At 41.6% G+C, this 18,834-nt stretch overlaps 1 protein-coding gene across 3 annotated transcripts in view; it reads right to left on the bottom strand.

Annotated features, from left to right (window-relative positions):
- Window positions 1-18,834, bottom strand: part of Oxr1 (oxidation resistance 1) — a 319,071-nt gene that overhangs the window by 100,919 nt on the left and 199,318 nt on the right. The window lies entirely within an intron of this gene.

Below are 18,834 nucleotides of genomic sequence, written 5' to 3'. Positions count from 1 at the left end.
TGAAGTGAGATAAGAGACGCAGTGTTTAACTTCTGTGAGCCTTCTTATCATACAGCCAACGAAAGGCATGCCAAAGTGGTCTCGGACAAGCCTCAGTTTTCCAGTCCTAATTGTACCAACAGGCCGTGGATTTCATAAGCTGGGTATTAACCAGGTTGGTGATCCACATCTCGACAGGTATTTGAACACTGCTAATCATGGCTGGAGCGCAAGTTTGACACCCACCACCACCCCAGCGTCTCCAGCTGCCTCATCATGACATCACCAATCTTTTCCAGAGTATACTTATTGTCTTCTCCATTTAAATCCACACTTATTCCACTGTGATCTTAATAATTGGGTAAATTGATACTAGTAACAACTCTATTTCCTATCTGAACTCTTAATTCGCATCCCTTATAAGTGCTGTGGAATCAAATGGCCGTGCCCGCAGCCTGGCTCCTTTGGATCCCTCCTTCGTATCCTTCGATTTTGGACTCCAGCAAAAGACTTTGGTGAATGTTTCCCTCTGGTCACTGCTGTCAGTTCCTGTTTTTTCAGAACTTTCTCCAGCAGTGCACAGAAGTTTGAACAAGATGCAACTCTGCTTTTTATTTGGGGGACTTATCCAGGAACAGAAAATGGCAACTCCATGATTACAGATGCTTATGAGTCCAAGAATTATATTGGAAGTTTGAACTGGTGGCCTTGGGGAGAACTGCAAAGATTTGCATGTCATTGAAGACTTTGTGCCCAGCTAATGCCCAACGAAGAAATGCAAGAGGCATAATGAAAACCGAGCCCATGTTTCCAACAATTCACACTTCTGGTGCTTCATGCCATATTTAAAATGCCACACACAGATGGTGGTCTTTGCCAGGACATAAAAGCTCTGCAGCAAGCTGCTTGGCAACTGGCAAAAGACCAAGCCTGATGCTTTTAGATGGAGCTGGTGTTCACTGGAAATATGGACAGGTATTGTCTTGTTGGGTTTTTTGTTTTGTTTTGTTTTGTTTTGAGGGAGCTGCATTTACAACCACTACAAACCCTATACTTAATTCTTTTAAGAGCTGCCACAGTATTCCAGAATAAATAAGACAACCTACAGAAAACTTCTAGTTAAATTCTTGGCACTCTGCTTTGAGTAACTGTTTAATGGATGTTAAGCTCCATTCATTTCCTTAATGCCATTACTGGCTTATTCTACTCCTAGACACCATTCTGATACATTCAAGTGATGCTAGTAACACTGTCTTACAGATGAGCAATGCGTTACCATTATAAATATTCTATTGTTAGCTTTGCAATCATCCTAGGAAATAGCGACTGTTTTCAAAATTTTGCTTTTACGTAGTCCCGGGAAACTGGCATCATAACATTTTCTTGTGATGATAGATGGGTCTCCTTGCAGCTTTATATGATAGGCAGAATGAGAAGACAGAAGAGTTCTCAAGATGCCATCATGCTCAACTTCAAACAATTTCTCATGTTCTCAGATGCCTGAGGAACCATACTAACAGGTAGTAAACAAAAAGGAATTGCCTTCTTTTGAAAACAAGACAACTCCAGAAAAACACACAAAAATAAATCCTAAGCCAGTATAAGGTTTTTTACATACTTAAGTCTCACAAAATAGTAGACATTAACCAAATTTGCTTCATGATGAAAAGATGAATAATATAACTATGAAACTACCAATATAGAGTTACACACTCCCATATGAAACACACCCATGAATTGGTTATACTCTAGATGCCCATATAATTAAATAACTATACTTATCTATGTACATTTCAAATCAATATTAGATGGGTATTTTCCAGTAGTTTCCCATTTGTTCTTTTTTTTTTAAATGTTATCTTTTTTTAAATATTTTATTTATTTATTGTGTATACAGCCTTCTGCCTGCATGCCAGCAGAGGGCACCAGATCTCATTCAAGGTGGTCATGAGCCACCATGTGGTTGCCGGGAATTGAACTCAGGACATCTGGAAGAACAGTCAGTGCTCTTAACCGCTGAGCCATCTCTCCAGCCCCTCCCATTTGTTCTTAATCCCTTTCCTGAGTTGTGGAATAGTAGGGTTATACCATCATGCATGGCTTTTAGTTTATATTCATAGAGATTTATAAATATGATTTAAATATATCTGCATGTATATTTATTCTCCTTCCCCCTTTTTTTCTGTTGCTGTTCTCTTTATTTTAAAGCCACTCTGGATTTACCTTTACAAAAGGAAAATGTATGGCAGAAAAAACTTGTCTGTAAAAGATTTATTAAATTGGGGGGCTGGAGAGATGGCTCAGCAGTTAAGAGCACTGGCTGCTCTTCCAGAGGTCCTGAGTTCAATTCCAGCAACCACATGGTGGCTCACAACCATCAGTAATGAGATCTGTTGGCCTCTTCTGGCGTGTAGGCATCATACATGCAGACAGAACATTGTACACATAATAAGTAAATAAATCTTTGAAAAAATATTTAGTTAATTGGAATTAGAAATCATTTCCTTAATTATTGATGTTACTTACTGATGGCATAATTATAAAAATACATTTGCTAATATCATGTTGCAATGTCAAGGAGAAAATGTCAACCCGAGATGCAAACATATATATTTGCAGTGTGTATTCACCAAAAATGCACTCTATAGGCATCTCCCCTCAGAGACATACAGATAGAGTAGAAAATATGGGAAAATGATGAGAACAAATGTTACCAGTTCTGAGGTGAAGTATCCAGGCCACTTATACACCATAAAGTGATCATGTCTGCTTCACAGAAAACAGGGATAGCGCTCTATGACAAAGTTTAATTATCAAGGTTTAATTTCATTTGGGGGAGCTGAGCTAGTAGCTAAGAATGACTCTTAACATTTTAAAGTGCTTATGGAGGCAATTCTCTTTTCCTGGCCTTTCAGGGCACACATACCAAGTATGTTTGGGTGCGAGAGCACATAAATTTCATAGAAGTCCTATATGGTTTGCATGAATAAAAGATACTTAACCTGATGATTTAACCGGTCAAGTAGCATATAATAAAAATTAGTGGTGTTCAGTAAGCAGCTAAATACTGGATCAACTCATCAAGTTTATTGTGGTGATCCAGCAATCAGCCAATGCAGACTTATTAGTTCCTTCTCTTTTTTCCCCCTTGTGAGAATGTTTTATGACTAAAGGCAAAAGTCCCTTAAAGTTCTGTGGTTTCCTTCGGGGAAAATGTCTCATGTTAAGCAGAGGGTGTGTTTATCATTCCTTGCCTCTGCTAGGCTTCTTGGTGACCCTGCTCTCCCTGAGCAATACAGACTTATGCTTTTGAGAGTGTTGTTTTGCAAATCCACGGGTAGGAAAGATCCTGGAGCTGACCAGTCTGGGATCAAGCCTGTGCATTCTGTGACCCATTTTCTTCTCGGTTTTTGTCACCCGTGAAACAGGGGGTGTAATATTTCCCTACCACAAAGCGTTGCTGTAACTATTGAGTAATTTATCACGTATAAGACAAGGCAGGACGTAGTATGTCATAAACACTTGGGACACGCAGGCTTTTCAGTTACTTTTAGGGAGAGAGAAACGTAAAGGGACATGCAGATTCCTGAGAATACACGCCGAAGATCCCAAGCCAGCTTACACTAAAGATACGTGCGTGCTCAAGTTCGCCACGACCTTGCCCGCACTCATCAAGCCGTAGTAGACTTCGTATCCATGCCCTCATAAAAGGATATCTGGGGAAAGGAGACTTGATAAGTGTCCAACGGAGCTTTACTCAGCTCAAAAAGTATTAAAACCGTGTCATCCGTGGGAAAACAGGCGAAGCCTGAAGAGCATCGTGTTAAACGAAGCAAACCAGACTCACAAAGATGGGCGTCACCTGTTCTCAAGTTAAATGTAAAGGGAACCCAAGGACCACGGCTGTGAAAGGAGGACCACTAGGGATGAGGAAGGGCGGAGAAGATGCCGAGAGGAAGGACAGGAAGGGCCACAGACCGGGCGGATACGATCGAAGTGTATCTTATGCACTTAGGAAAATGTCAAAATGAAAAGGTCACTTTGCACAATTATTATTACCTAATTTAAGAAAAGCCTTCAAGGTTAAAAGCAAACTCTTGGTTGACACTGCAAATTATTACGACACAGATAGTTATATAGGTACTAAGCATAAGAACCAACAACCTAGCTGCAAAGAGAACTGGGCCAAATGGCATACTCATCCTAAAGAGAGGGCCAACCCACTAAACAAGCAGAAAAGCAGACACCCACGAGTCACCTCCCTCTCTTTTCGTGGTGGATATCGCCCATCGGGTTTTTTTTTTTTTCCTTTTTAAAATTTGTTTATTACATATACAAGGTTCTGCATGCAGGTATGTCTGCATGCCAGAAGGGGGCGCCAGATTTCATTACAGATGGTTGTGAGACACCATTTGGTTGCTGGGAATTGAACTCAGGACCTTTGGAAGAGCAGTCAGTGCTCTTAACCCCTGAGCCATCTCTCCAGCCCACCCGTCTTGTTCTTAAAGGTACAAAAATTGTCAATTGTGGCAGAGAATGTGTAGGATTTAATCAAGATATTAAAAGCAACTTATGATTTCCTAATTTAACCAGTAGACCTGGTTAGCTCTAACCAAATTTCAGAGACTTTAAAAGTAACTTTTTCTTATTTTTTTTTTCTATGTGGAACATTCATAGAAGAATGGAGTTAGTTTATGACAGTTATCATTTTTAATAATTTAATTATAGTTAAATGTATTTAGAAATCAATGTTACAGCTTTAAAAACTGGCAAAGATGATATGCATGGTATTACGGTGGTGTTATGATTTACTTAGCATGAACTTCAGAAAACTATAATTGTACTCCCATACAAAATTATTATTTGTACTTTATGAAATCAATTTAAATTCTGTGAAACCTTCGTCCAAATGAACCAGAAATTCTTTCTGTTAAAAAGGCTCCTTTAGGGGGCCTGTAGAGCCCTACCCCACTGTGCTGAACTGCTGTCTACTGAGGGACTTGAGGAGGGACAGTCATCGTTCAGTCGTGACCCACTGAGGAGCCCACCAAGCCCCAATGGATAGTGACAAACCGTGGTCACATAGCCAGCCATGGTTAAACTCGGTGCATCTCAAAAACAAACAGCCCAATAAAACCAAAGGAAAATAATAACAACAAAAAGTCTTGAGTGTGGGAGGCACTTAAAGGGAGGAGGGGGATGGGGAGGAGGGAGATTGGCGATTGTGGGGGTGACAATAATCAGTATGCACTTTATACCTGCGTGAACAGCTTCTACAACAGAACTTGAGGAAGTGTGGGTGGGTATTTCAAATACTACCTGCTGTGGTAAGGTAGGTCTTGCTAACACCACATTCTTAATAATATAGAAATGTTTTACAGTCAACTCCTGAAAATAAAAATTTTCTTTGAACTTGCTTTAGAAAAGAGACACCACATACAGGAAATGAAGTAAGGGAAACGTTTAGATAATGATGAATGAGTTTAGTGTTTGTTTAAAATATTTAAATCAAGAGTGGACAGTTTCTTCTTTGGATTGTTTTTGAGACAAGGTCTTTCTCTTTAGTCCAAACTGGCCCTGAGTTCACTGACATGCTCCTGCCTCAGACTCTCAAATGCTGGGATTGTGGGTTTAAGGCAGCACAGTGAAGACTGTTAGAAGTTGTATGGTCTTTATCTATTGCCTTATAGAATTCCACTGCACTGAGATTATGTTCCTGTATACACTGTTTTCACTTCCTTTCCAACTCTCTTCAGTTTTATTTGTTTATATTTATTTGACATAGCCTTGAAACAGTATTCTTACCACATTTTCCAACAAAGGGACATAACCTTCAAGATTATGGATATCATACAAAGATGAAATATTATAGAGCGAAGTGGGAAACTAATGATTGGTTAACAATCAATAGGAAAAGGACTAGGAACCATTTTTAAAAAATAGTTCAAGATCTTTTGGGTGTGTTGGAGAAAGAATGCTGTCTTTAAATAATATAATGATTTGTTATTTTATTTTATTTACCTGCAGTCTGGGACCTCACATATGGTCATTATGTACTCTATCAGCAAACTGTAGTCGTATCTTTTATTTTTATGATTTTACCATACAGAAAGCATCTAAAGTAGAATAATACCACAATAGGTCTATTTTGGTCACCTGTCGGGAAATTGTTGTGAAAATGGAACATTATTATTTTTTTAAAACCACGTATTATACTTCTCAGCAAAAATCACTGCTGTAGTTCAAAGACAAAAGGCCCTCTCCATCACCACCTAGACCTGAAAAAAATTCATGTTGATGGCTCTCTCAGTGTTGAAACAGGCAGAAAGGAATAACAGGGTTAGGAAAGGCTAGAGGGAAGAGAGATTGCAAGGCTGTCTGGACGGTATCGCTGGCTTGTGAGTGACCAAGCTTTGAGTCCCCGGTGGCTGTATTCCTAACATTGCTTCAGGTGTTCTAGGCTCTGTTCCCAATCCCTTGGGCAATGGCTTCATACTAGGTGCTCAATCCCAATGTTCCTTCCTCCTCTACAAACTGCGGGTGTGTTTGTTTTCTCCGTTGATGCGGAATATCTTCAGGACAACTGAAATTAACAGCAGGACTGAGAGTGGATTAGCTGTTCAAGCTAACAGGTTCTGGCTCACAGGGCTCCTTTTTGCTAATCACTCTGGACCTGCTTTCTGGTTCTTGAACATTCGGAGCCTGTTCCTTGATGGAGTTTGAGCTTGTTGTTCCTGTACTTGTTGAAGGCTCTTCCATCCAGACATCATTTGACTTAATCCCCTGGTTGTACGCTGTTTTATCAGAGAACTCACTGGACTACTGACATACGCTGGAAACAACATATATGACATTCTCTTCATAACACCAACAAGTAACACGTACGCTAGCTGCCTTTACTAAAATTTACGGACAGAGAGTGTTCAACAGAGTTCCTGCATCCAAAGCAATACCATCAGACAGCAATGCATGCCTGCTCAAAGATCCAGACAGAAGAAGCCAGCCATGTAAAAGATGTCCAGTAAATATTTATAGAAAACTGAAGCCGGGCGTTGGTGGCGCACGCCTTTAATCCCAGCACTCGGGAGGCAGAGGCAGGCGGATCTTTGTGAGTTCGAGACCAGCCTGGTCTACAGAGCGAGTTCCAGGACAGCCTCCAAAGCAATACAGAGAAACCCTGTCTCGAAAAACCAAAAAAAAAAAAAAAAAAAAAACTGAACCAACTGAAAGCACATATGCTGTATGGTAGTTTAACAGATGTATTAATAGTAATTGTGTAATTTTTTAATTGCTTCTAAATTAATCGTACTTGGCGTCATTCAAGTCATTCAAACTGGGACTTAAAGTACTAGTAGGTTGAGTGAATGGGAGAATATTGTAGAAAGATAAACTGTGTAGGTGAGGGGGGTGGAGGATTGGAGCAGGGGTGGGGGTGGGGTGGGGGGTGGGTGTTGGAGAAGGAAGTGCTCAAGGCTAAAAAGACCAGCGTGACATGAAGTCAACTGGCTCAGAGGGGGTAGGAGAGAGGAGAGAGAAATGACATTCTAAGAAACGAGGGCCTTTGTATATCGTGTAAACTAGTTTTGACACTTTTGATTTTAATCTCAGAGCCACGGGGATACAATTAGCTTTTTAAGCAGAAGATTAGCAGAATCAGATTTGACCTTTAGACTCTAGACACGAGTCATGCAATGGACTACAGAGGACAGACACATCCTGCCTGTGGGAGACCACCGCGGAGTTATGATTGTAACCGCGTGCTATGTGAGCTGGAAAAATGGCAGTGGGAATAAAAGGGGGTGGATTAATCCAAGACGCTTTGGAGTGTGGTTTGGAGTTTTGGGCTAATTGCGGCAATGGTTTTGGGGTCTTGGAAGGAGAAGGAAAGAGCAAGTTTGGGAGCAGAGGATGGTGAGGGAAAGAGGTTTAGAGGGGAACTGATACAAAATCACCATTGGAAAGGTTAGCATTGGAATACCTCTGGTGTATCCTAATGGGCACGTCTAAGAAGCAGTGGGACCTATTGGTCTGGGGTTTTGTAACAATCTCCAGGATGAGAAATTCAGATTTCAGCATCAAAGGTACTAACTGATACAAACTAGGAGCAAAGTAGTCTCACACTCTGTACTTAGATCCAGCCATTATCACTGCTTCTATCTTATCTGCTCTGTGTTTGGGTTTCCTCTCCTCCACAGATACACGCATACATATATGCACACACATGTTTATGTGTACACACGGAAATATTTGCTGACCTTTCTGACAATGAATTACATACATCATAGTACTCTACCCCCATATTTAAATGTATATTTCTTATGAATATAGATTCTTATATAACATGGTAGCTTTTAGACTTGAGTATATTTTACATTGATTAAATCATATATATATATATATATAATTTTTTTATAATCTCTTGCCTCTGTCCCAGTTTTGACTGCTGGTCCAATAATGCTTCTAGGCTGTATTGATTTCAGAGTAGGGTGCATTTTTGGTCAGTGTCCCTAATTACGTATACACACACAAAATACATGAATTATATTGATTACTTAACTTAATCTGCATGTTGAAAGGTTCAGGTATTACACTGGCCTTGTGGGGACACCAGACCTAGTTCAGAGACCCACTTCCCCATCAGCCTGGGAGTAGGCAGCTGTAAGACAATGTTTACTAAAAACATGTTTACTAAAAACAATACAATGCCCAGGGCAATAAGTTCCTGAAGGGCTGGCCCACGGAATGCCCTGACCTCGACCTTGTCCAAAGACTAACCGCCTCTTCTGACACACCCAGATCAGTTTTTGGTGTCAGAGCAGAACCAGCCAGGGGTAGAGAGAGAGCAGAAGCCTTTCTGGAGGGAGGCCTTTCTTGGGACGTTTTTTTGAGCCTTTTTGGGGCCTGCTTAAAGTTTTCTTTACACCGTCGAATGAGTATCTGTGTTGTCAATCCCCGACACCCTTTCTCGGACACAGGCTGTGCAGCGGACACAGCAGGCCTGCCCTGTTACCTGGCAGGATTCAGTTCTCTGGCCAGCCCAGAGTTCCATGAGAACCAGTCTGCACGCAGGAGCAAAGGACCCCTTTAAAGGACAGATGCCGCCCACTTACTCTCTCTCATCTTCTCTTACTCCTCTCATCTCCTCTTCTCTTCATATCTCTGTCTCTGTCTCTCTCTCTGTCTCTGTCTCTCTCAGTCTCTTTGTCTCTCAGTCTCTCTGTTTCTCTCTGTCATGTCTGCCTCCCTCCTTCTGGTCTCGCTATAATAAACTATAATTAATACATCTCCATGGCTCATGCTGTATCGTGCCAGTTCCCATCTCCTGCAACACTTCCTTTTTACTTTTTTCTTTCTTTCTTTTTCTTTTTTTTTTTTTTTTTTTTTTTTTTTTTTTTTTGGTTTTTCGAGACAGGGTTTCTCTGTATTGTTTTGGAGGCTGTCCTGGAACTCTCTCTGTAGACCAGGCTGGCCTCGAACTCACAGAGATCTGCCTGCCTCTGCCTCCCGAGTGCTGGGATTAAAGGTGTGCGCCACCACCACCCGGATCTTCTTCCTTTTTTCCTAATTTGTAATGTTAAGCAAAATGACAACACATGTTCCTTCCTGTGAAAGAAATAATACTGTTTTGGGGGTGATTTTCTATTTATTTATATGTAGAAGTCATTTCTTGTAACTTTTCCATCTACATAGAACACATGAAGGCAAGGCTCCTATATAAAGACTTTTCCAAACTGGCCTCCTTTGTATGTAGCAAAACTGAAGACCTAGAAAGCGGTTTTCCTATTAGACCATGCTATTCCAGTGGCATTACGTTTTTCTTTTTCATTTCCCTTTTTTCTGTTCTTCCTCTCTTTTTTCCTTCCTTCCTTCCTTCCTTCCTTCCATCTGTCTTCCTTCTCTCTCCCTTCTTTTTTGTCTTATAAGCAGGAAAGGATTAGGAAGCGTGGTGGAAGGAGACAAAAGTCCACTCTACACATAGACTTTAAGATTCCGATTACTACTACAGAACTGCGGAGTACAGAGCATCCTCAGAGTAAACTCAGGGTCTTGCAGCAGCTTAGAGGACAACATCAGCCATGTAGCATTCCAAATTCACCAGGCACCATGGGAAGGAAGGCTGTAAAACCTCAGGCACTTGCTAGGGAAGTTGCTAAACTGGTTTCTGTTTCCTTGTGGGTGTTTTGTTCAAAGAACAAGAGCGTGTTTTGACCTGCCACAGGGTGCAGGAAGGATTGATCTTTAATGAAAAACAGGCTGGGTTCGTCGGGATTCTTGTCCCTCACTAGGACCCTAATTTATGGTGGCTCAAAGGCCACCCACACCTGAGAGAGCACTTCCTTCTTTAACTGCGGTTGCCTTTAGAAACATGAGAAACTCGCCTGGATTAATCCATATGACCACCCACAAGGGAGATGTTTGACCAGTGATCAAAACATCACACGATAAAGCCTTCAGGTGCTCACAGAAACCACCAACAACACGAGGGAGAATGATACCTCCGTTATCAGGTCATCATAGGAACTGCCACAGAATGCGTGAACTCACACAAGCCTTGAAGGAGAGGCACACCTTAAACCCAGCCCTGAATGACAGGCTCCTGAACAGCAGGTTAAAAATCGGGGTTTTGAAATTAGGCGGATCTGAGTTCGACTTCTCCCTGCTACACTTACCCCGCTGCTTTTGCTGGACAAAATAAAGTTTGCTGTGCCCCAGTCGCATCTATAGTGAAAAAAAAAAAAGGAGAAATGACATCTACCCACTAAGGTATTAAATTAGGATTAAATGGGACAATATATGCAGAACATCTAAACACGGGGTCTGGCATATGGTAGGTGCTTAAAAATAGTTCCTGGTGCCCTTTAGCATACTGACAGGGCTGATTCAATACAAGGCAAAGACAGATTTTTAGGCAGAATAAAGGGGAAGGAGAGAAATGAGCCTTCTTGGGGTGCTGGTACAAGTCTGTGAAGGAAGTAAAGGAGGAGACAGAGGCTACATCTGTACACTGAGGGCCTATGTGCTGCCAGGCGTAAGCAACCAGCTTAGATGATTTCATTTGTACCACACAGCCGTTTTCACACAAACTCTTTGAGAACAAACAAAAGGAAGCGTACGTAACAACCATGGAAAATGAAGTCTCCCCTGCCATTATGACGGGACAGCAGCATCATTGAGGAAGACCAAGGGTTTCCAGAAAGTCACTAGGGATTAAGAGGGGGCTTTTTTACTCCAAACGTTTATGTACGCATGAGAGAAAATGGTTGTGTTTCTCTCACAACAGACTGAAACGGCTTGAGTCAAAGAGGTGCCTTTGAGTTCTGGAGATGGAGTAGAGACTCGAACCTGGGGGTGGGGAGTTGCCAACCTCAGGGCTGGACCCCCAGGGCTTTAACTCTGACAGAAAGGCGAGCACTCAACTTCGAGCTCTCAACTTCGCTTTGTGAACAATCGTCTGTGTGTAAGTATGCCGTTACTGTAGCAGTAAAATATCCTTAAGAAAGAAGGCATGTAAAGAGGAAAACATGGACGGCTTCAAACCACAGGACTCAAGGTCACACATGACAGTGATGCCCGTTAGTCTTCAGATTTCTAGGCACAGGGCCAGAACTAATATTTGTACAAGGCGCTGAGAGTCAGTGAGCTGGAGCTGTGTGCTCAGTCAGTTTCTGGGACATTGGTCAGTTGGCATCTTCGTACCCAAATCCAACAAGGCATACAGGGAAGGGTTCTGCCTCCACGGCAAAGGCCAGCATTCTTTGGGTGTTTCCGGAGTGGCAGGTGTTCTGACATTGTTGGCACAATGATGACCTTTAAGGCAGTGTGTGCCTCATACTGGTTGCTGCGTAACTTATGAAAGTCACCATATGATGGGGAATTAATGTCTTTCCAGATCAAATAGTTGCCAGTGAGCCAACTTTGAGTTGGGAATTATTATTTTTCTTTATCAGTTTTGTGGACCTATTGTAATCACGAGAATCTCTCATAGAGGCAAAGGGTAGCAGGAGAGTCAGAATCACAAGGAGGGGATGTGAGAAACTTTGAAGACAGAGTGAGTGAGACGTTGAGACAAGAAATGCCTATAGGTTCTAGAAAACTGAAAAACAAGCAAGTGCATTCCCCCGTGGAGCTTGTAGAATCGAAGATAGCTTTTCTGAAACTCCATCTTTAATCCAGAACGTGGATTCTGGACTGTGCCCTATTGGGAATTTATATTTGTATTAGTCAAGTTAATATCTTTTGGTAATAAACTATAATACAATAGGAATTAAATAATCTGTTAAAAACTTTACATACCAGACACAAGGCTGTATTTATTATTATTACCATCATTTTATAGAAAATAAAATGACTGCATAAAGACATCATACCTAAACTGATACAAGAATATCAATAAACTTAAAAGGTTTTAAATTCACATTTTCTCTCTCTTCTCTACTGGGCAGTATTACTTGAAGATCTATGGAATATTTGTTTAATGATGCAATGACGTGTTGCATTCTTTTACGTTGTATCCGTGAAGCTGCGTTGCTTTGCCTGCCTAAAACACCTGATTGGTCTAATAAAGAGCTGAACGGCCAACAGCTGGGCAGGAGAAATGGATAGGCAGGGCTGCCAGCTGGAGAACATAAACAGATGGCGGGAGAAGGGGGAGGAGAGAGAAAAGGAGGAGAGGAGGACGCCAGGGGCCAGCCGCACAACCAGCTACAGAGTAACAAGTAAAGAGAGGCATACAGAATAGAGAAAGGTAAAAGCCCAGAGGCAAAAGGTAGATGGGATAGTTCAAGTTAAGAAAAACTAACTAGAAATGAGCCAAGCTAAGGCCAGGCATTCATAAGAAAGAATGAGCTTCTGTGTGTATTTATTTGGGAGCTGGGTGGCGGGTCCCCAAAGAATAAGAAAAGAAAAGAGAAAAGAAAACTACACTTCTCTCTCCTCTCCTCCCACGACCCCTTCCCTTCCTCTCCTCTCTCACACTCACTCCCCATCCTAGGCAGCAAAGCCAGGGCTTTTCATACGCTAGGTTATATCTGTATCTGCAGCCTTGAATCTCTGGTTTACCTCCAAATTCCTCCAAGGTACTTAGAGAATTATCTAAGTTGTCACTTTTCATAGAAAACTAGACAATATAGATGTTACCTAACAATACAGCATGCTACAAGAATGGTATCATGTTACAAGAAATTATTTCGATCAAAAGCTAAGAAACAGATTGGTTGTGTACCTACTAGCAGGACTTGCTTTTATTTTCATTTTCCTTGTTTTTATTCTTTCAACAATGAGCATGAGAAGTGTTTGTTGACAATTAATTGTCATTTTTTGGAACTGTGTGTTTACAGTCAGCAGGATGAATCCTATTTGAGGTTTATAGCAAGACTTTTTTTTTTTAAATAAAAAAATAATCACGGGGCTGGAGAGACGGCTCAGAGGTTAAGAGCACTAACTGCTCTTCCAGAGGTCCTGAGTTCAATTACCAGCAACCACATGGTGGCTCACAGCCATCTCCAATTCAATCTGGTGCCCTCTTCTGGCAGAACACTGTATGTGTAATAAATAAATAAATCTTAAAAAAAATTAATCACTAAAAGCTATTTCTGGGGCCAGTGAATGGCTTATCAAGTGAGGTACTTGTTAAGGCTGAGGATTTGAGTTTCATCCCTGAAACCTACACAGTGGAAGGAAAAAACTGACACCTACCAGTTATCCTGTGATCTCCACAATGCCCACCCAATACCCAGCTAGGCACAAACACATACGTAAATAAGTAAATTAATAAACAAATGGTAAACATCAAATAAAACAAAAATCTTACTTCTGTCTTGACATCTACACCACAGAAAATAGTTGACTTAAGTAGGCAAGTCTAGGTTGAGTCTTGCTGGACAAGAAAAATATATCATCTGACTAATATAAATGAGAACCCCCCCAAGCCAAATTACTCATACAAGATGCTAGCCATGTTCTATCTTAAGTTTGATTACTGCAATTTTATAGGTAAATTACCGAATTTACTCTCTAAGACAAAGGACTAATTTCACCTCAGGGTAAAATTGAAAGTCCCAGTACCTAGCTTCATTGAACTTGTAAGGCTGCATAAGTTGAAGGTTATGTAACCCAAGCACAAACCACCATCTGATAAGGAAGCCTGCTCAGGACAAATGACTCCGCATGCTAACTCAAATTCTTTGTGAAAAGATATGTGCAAAGCATGGTACCCACATGTGCACAGCCCCATATAAATATACTTCCCATGCTTTGAGACGTAAGAAGCCAGCTAACATCATTTCTGAAATGCTTCCTTCTTGGTAGAAGTTCCAACCATATTACATAAGCCTATTGCAAGCAACTCTACAGAAGCAAAAAAAGGAAGGCTTATGTAACAGTGATCAAAAGTTAGGCTTGTCTCTCATGCCATTGCAAGCAGCTGCCCCACCATTTGCTAAGCAGCTGTGAACTAGAAAGGTTTATTCAATAAACTCTTCCCTTCCCTTGGTACAACATTTATAGTCATGCAAGCTAACACGTTTATGAAGCAACCAAGTCTCATAATTACATAAAGTCTCTGAATCTATCCACATAAAACAAAAGTAATAGTTTTTAAATGTTTCCTTTTTTTTGTTTTTGCTGATTTTTGTTGTTATTTTGAGACAGGATCTCATGTGGTCAAATCTGGCTTCAAACTCACTCCCCCAGGCTGGCCTCTGACTCCTGAATCCGCCTGCCTCTGTCTCCCAAATTCTGGGATTACAGGCCTGTGCCATGACTGGGCTTTGCTTGTGCAAGTCTTTGTGATTTTTTTTTTTTACAGCTATGCGTCATGTGTACATATGGGTGCATTCATGCCATAGCATGTGTGTCGAGTTGGCAAACCATGACAGTAGGTTCTCTCCTTCCATAACGTGGACTGAGGACCTAATTCAGGTTGCCAGGCTTGGTGGTAAGCACCTGCACCTGCGGAGTAATGCCACGGGTCCTGCAAGTAACTTCATGTCTTCTTTGCTAGTTTCAGAAATGTGTATAAGGAACTTTAGTTCTTTTCACCCTCCGTTGCCCTCTCTCATCTCCCTCCCTCCTACCCAAACCCTTCTTCCTTACAAGTCCTTCTTACCTTGAAGTCATTTTCTATGACCTATCAAGTTTACTTATGGTTTTGTTTCCCATGAGCATGAGAATAAATCTATTTATTGAAACATGGGCAATTTATCAGTGGCTTTATCACGGTCTTAGTGAGAAACAGAAGTATATATAATCGGATAGCTTATCTAATTAGATGTCAGCTACTCTTAAGCACACTGGAGGTAGGACCATAGCTATATCCAATCCATCTAAGATATGGATTCATTTTATGATATTATTTTAATACATGCAACTATTTGCATATTTAAAACCTATTTAATAAAATAGTAACATGTTTTATATTATTTTAATTTATTCATGATAGTAATTAATCTTATGATATTAAATTTTATACTAATTTTAACCAGTCTGTTTTGCTGGTTGAAGATGCCCTGTTATTTAGTGAAATGCCGGTCTAGATGCTATGGAGGCTTGTTTTAGCTCAATTAACAGAGACATCAGTGGATTTTTAGTAAAACTGACTATTTTATGTAAAATGAATAGGCCTTATCCAATCATTGGAAGCCTTAAGAGAAAAGATAAGTCTCCCAAATAAAAAATAATTTGTTTTCAAGGTTACAGTGCAAAAAAGAAATCTATTTGAGTTCCCAGTTTGCCTTGTCTTGTAGATCTTGGACTGATTTTTTAGTAGTTTGCCTTATGAATTTCAGACTTGTTAGCTCCAATAATCACAAAAATCTTAACAAACTCTCTCTTCCTCCTCCTTTTCCTTTTTATTCAGTCTTTCTATCCACATATGTATATATTCATCCACCTGTGGTCCATTGACACACACACAGACACACAGAGACACACAGACTGACAGACAGACACACACACACAGAGACACACAGACAGGCAGACATACACAAACAGACACACACATATGGACAGACAGACACAAACACAGACACACACATGCATACACAGACAGATACAGGCAAACAGACACACACAGAGACATAGACAGACAGACACACACACACATAAGACAAACACTGACACACACACAGAGACAGACATACAGACAGATAGACAGACATAGGAACAGACAGAAAGACACACAGACAGACAGACACACACACACAAGGAAACATAGACACACAGACAGACAGACACACAACACAGACATAGACAGACATAGACACACACACACACACACACACACGTACATACATCTCTACATCTCTTTCTACCTTTTGCTGTGTCTAATCTATACACACTCTGCTCCTGCTTCTCTGGAGACCTCCAAGTGCAGGCTGGACCGTGGTTTCCAAAGGCTGTTACAGGCTGACTTTGGATTTGACCCAGAAGGTGCTTTAGAAATGTCAAATCCCCAGTCAGTCCTTTGAAAAGGTAAAGCTAGAGATCCAGAGGAAAGTGGTGCCTCAGCCAGTGAATTCTCTGATGAGTTACTAAACTGCAAACAGGATCAAGCCCAACCAAGGTGGATAAAGAGGTCTAAACAGCTTAACAACCGTTTGGGTTTGAGGGAGTCTTGGAGATCTCAAATGAGGAGGGGGGTTATAAAAACAGCTGGCCAAAACAAAGGCAGACAATCTAGCAACCTGTCCAGAGACCTAGTGTGAGGGAGAACCATTATGGAGAAGTAGCCCTAAGTTCAGAGGAGGAGGGGTGTTCTACGTTCAGTTTGAAGGGTATCCTCTTTGTAGTAATCACCTTTAACCACACCCTCCCTCCCTCCAGCCTCCCATAGAGGATGCTCCCATAGTGGATGCTCCCATAGAGGATACTCCATCTATAACATTACTTAGTGTTTACAGGTTAAAGCTAGGGGTTTCTAGCTCGAAGCAAAGTCAGCGGGCCAGAGAGATTCTATTCCCTGTGTCAGGGAAGAGCAGTGTTTACATTTACAGGCAACCGCCACTCCTCTCCGTCTTGGCCACAGAAACTTCTCTTCACAGTCCATGGGGCTGAATACACAGTTGCATGGCCAGCCAAGGTGCTGAGGTTAAGTAGGTACTTCTGCCCAGCCCTAAACAGGGAATTTGTAACACCCACTCCAAAGCTCAAAGCTCAAGGAAGGAGAGGAGGAGGAGGAAAGAAATATAAGAGGCAAAGATAGGAAGACACAGCCAATGTGACCAGGATTTCACTGCAGTACTTGCTGCTGTCTAGGATGCCTTGTTCAAGACTGGACCTGTCACCTGTCAATCAAAGTTCAGAGGGGGAGGGGTTCAGTTTGTTCTGTCCCTCTCTGCTAATCTGTGGGCTACTGGTGGGCTTGGGGGTTGGGGGTTACAAGACATTCCCTTCAGTTGTATACTCACTGATGGACTCACTAGACTCCAGTGGATAAAACCAAACCCATGGACACAGAGACAGCCCTGGTTAAACTCAATGGTCAAAAAGACAAAACGACAGACATCAACGTGGGAGAGGATCTTCTGGGGGTGGATAATAGGGGTGGGAGGAGAGAAAGAGAGGCTGGGGGTGACAGCAGTCATACCAACCTGTGTACGAAGTTAAAACAGAACAAATTTAGTAAAAGATTTAAAAATACATAAATTACAAACTAAAATTGGAAAAAGAAAATGACCACAACAGATAAGCCAATGCCAGCCTAACTGTGAGTCATTATTGGGTGATTAAGAGTGGAGGAAGATTAAAGGGCAGCTGAGGATTATGCGTAAATCACCGAGAGCAAGAATACCAGTGGCTCAACCCCGGGTCAAATCCTACCTTTCCTGTTTGTCAAGGGCTGTTATTGGCAAGCTGTGTCTATGAGTATTGGTTTGTAAAACTAGGTAACTTTAAAAAACCCCTAAGCCCTGGGGGTTCCCTGAGCTCCAAGGGGAGGGACCCAGTGGAGATTTCCAATGTGGGCTCTCTCAACCCTGCGGAAGAGGGGGAGGAAGAATTGTAGGAGCCAGAAGGTTCAAGATCACCAGGAGAGCATGCTCCTACAGAATCGACTAAGCATCAGAGCTCACAGATGCTCACAGAGACTGAAGGGGCAATCGTGGAGCCTACGTGGGTCTGTACCGGGTCCCCTGCATATATGTTATGGCTGCATGGCTTGGTGCTTTTGTGGGACTCCTAACAGTGGGAGTGGGGGTGTCTCTGACTCTTTCAACCTGCTCTTGGGACCCGTTTTCTCCTACTGGTTTACTTGCCTAGGCTTTATATGAGTTTGTGCCTACTCTTACTGTAACTTGATAGGCTGTGTCGGGTTGGTGTGCCTGAGAGTCCTGCTCTTTTCTGAGGGGAAACAGGAGGAGCAGTGGATCTGGAGGGGTGGGGAGGAGAGGAGATGGGGACAGGGTATTGACTGGGGGGGGGGAGAAGGAAAACTGTAATTGGGACAAATTAAAACCAGCAAACAAAAATTAAAAATTGTGTAAGTCTTCAACAAATAAAAGCAAAACAAATAAGCAAGCAAACAAGAAAACCTTCAAAAATCAAACTATCTCCAACCCCTACAGGTATATAATGCATGTAGCTGATAACTCAGCAAACAGAAAAAAAAAACAACCCTTAAATAATAGACATTACCACCATTCACAAAATGTTTCATTGTGGTATGCAAACGCGATTTAGTAAGTGTTATGGCCTCTTGAATCTTAAGAGCCAAGCTTCCTCTCTGCAAGCCAAGCTGCCTACATTTATCATCATGGCTTAGATCCCTACATAGAGGGATTACTGGTCTTGACAAGGATTCCCTGATACCTTCATAAAATGTGTCTGAAACCTTTAAAGGCTGTTTGGGCTTTACAGATA

This window comes from Mesocricetus auratus, unplaced genomic scaffold (genome assembly GCF_017639785.1).
Source record: "Mesocricetus auratus isolate SY011 unplaced genomic scaffold, BCM_Maur_2.0 Super-Scaffold_100023, whole genome shotgun sequence".
Lineage (NCBI taxonomy): Eukaryota > Metazoa > Chordata > Mammalia > Rodentia > Cricetidae > Mesocricetus > Mesocricetus auratus.
Note: the sequence above shows the minus strand (reverse complement) of the source record. Positions and strands in the feature narration are given on the sequence as shown.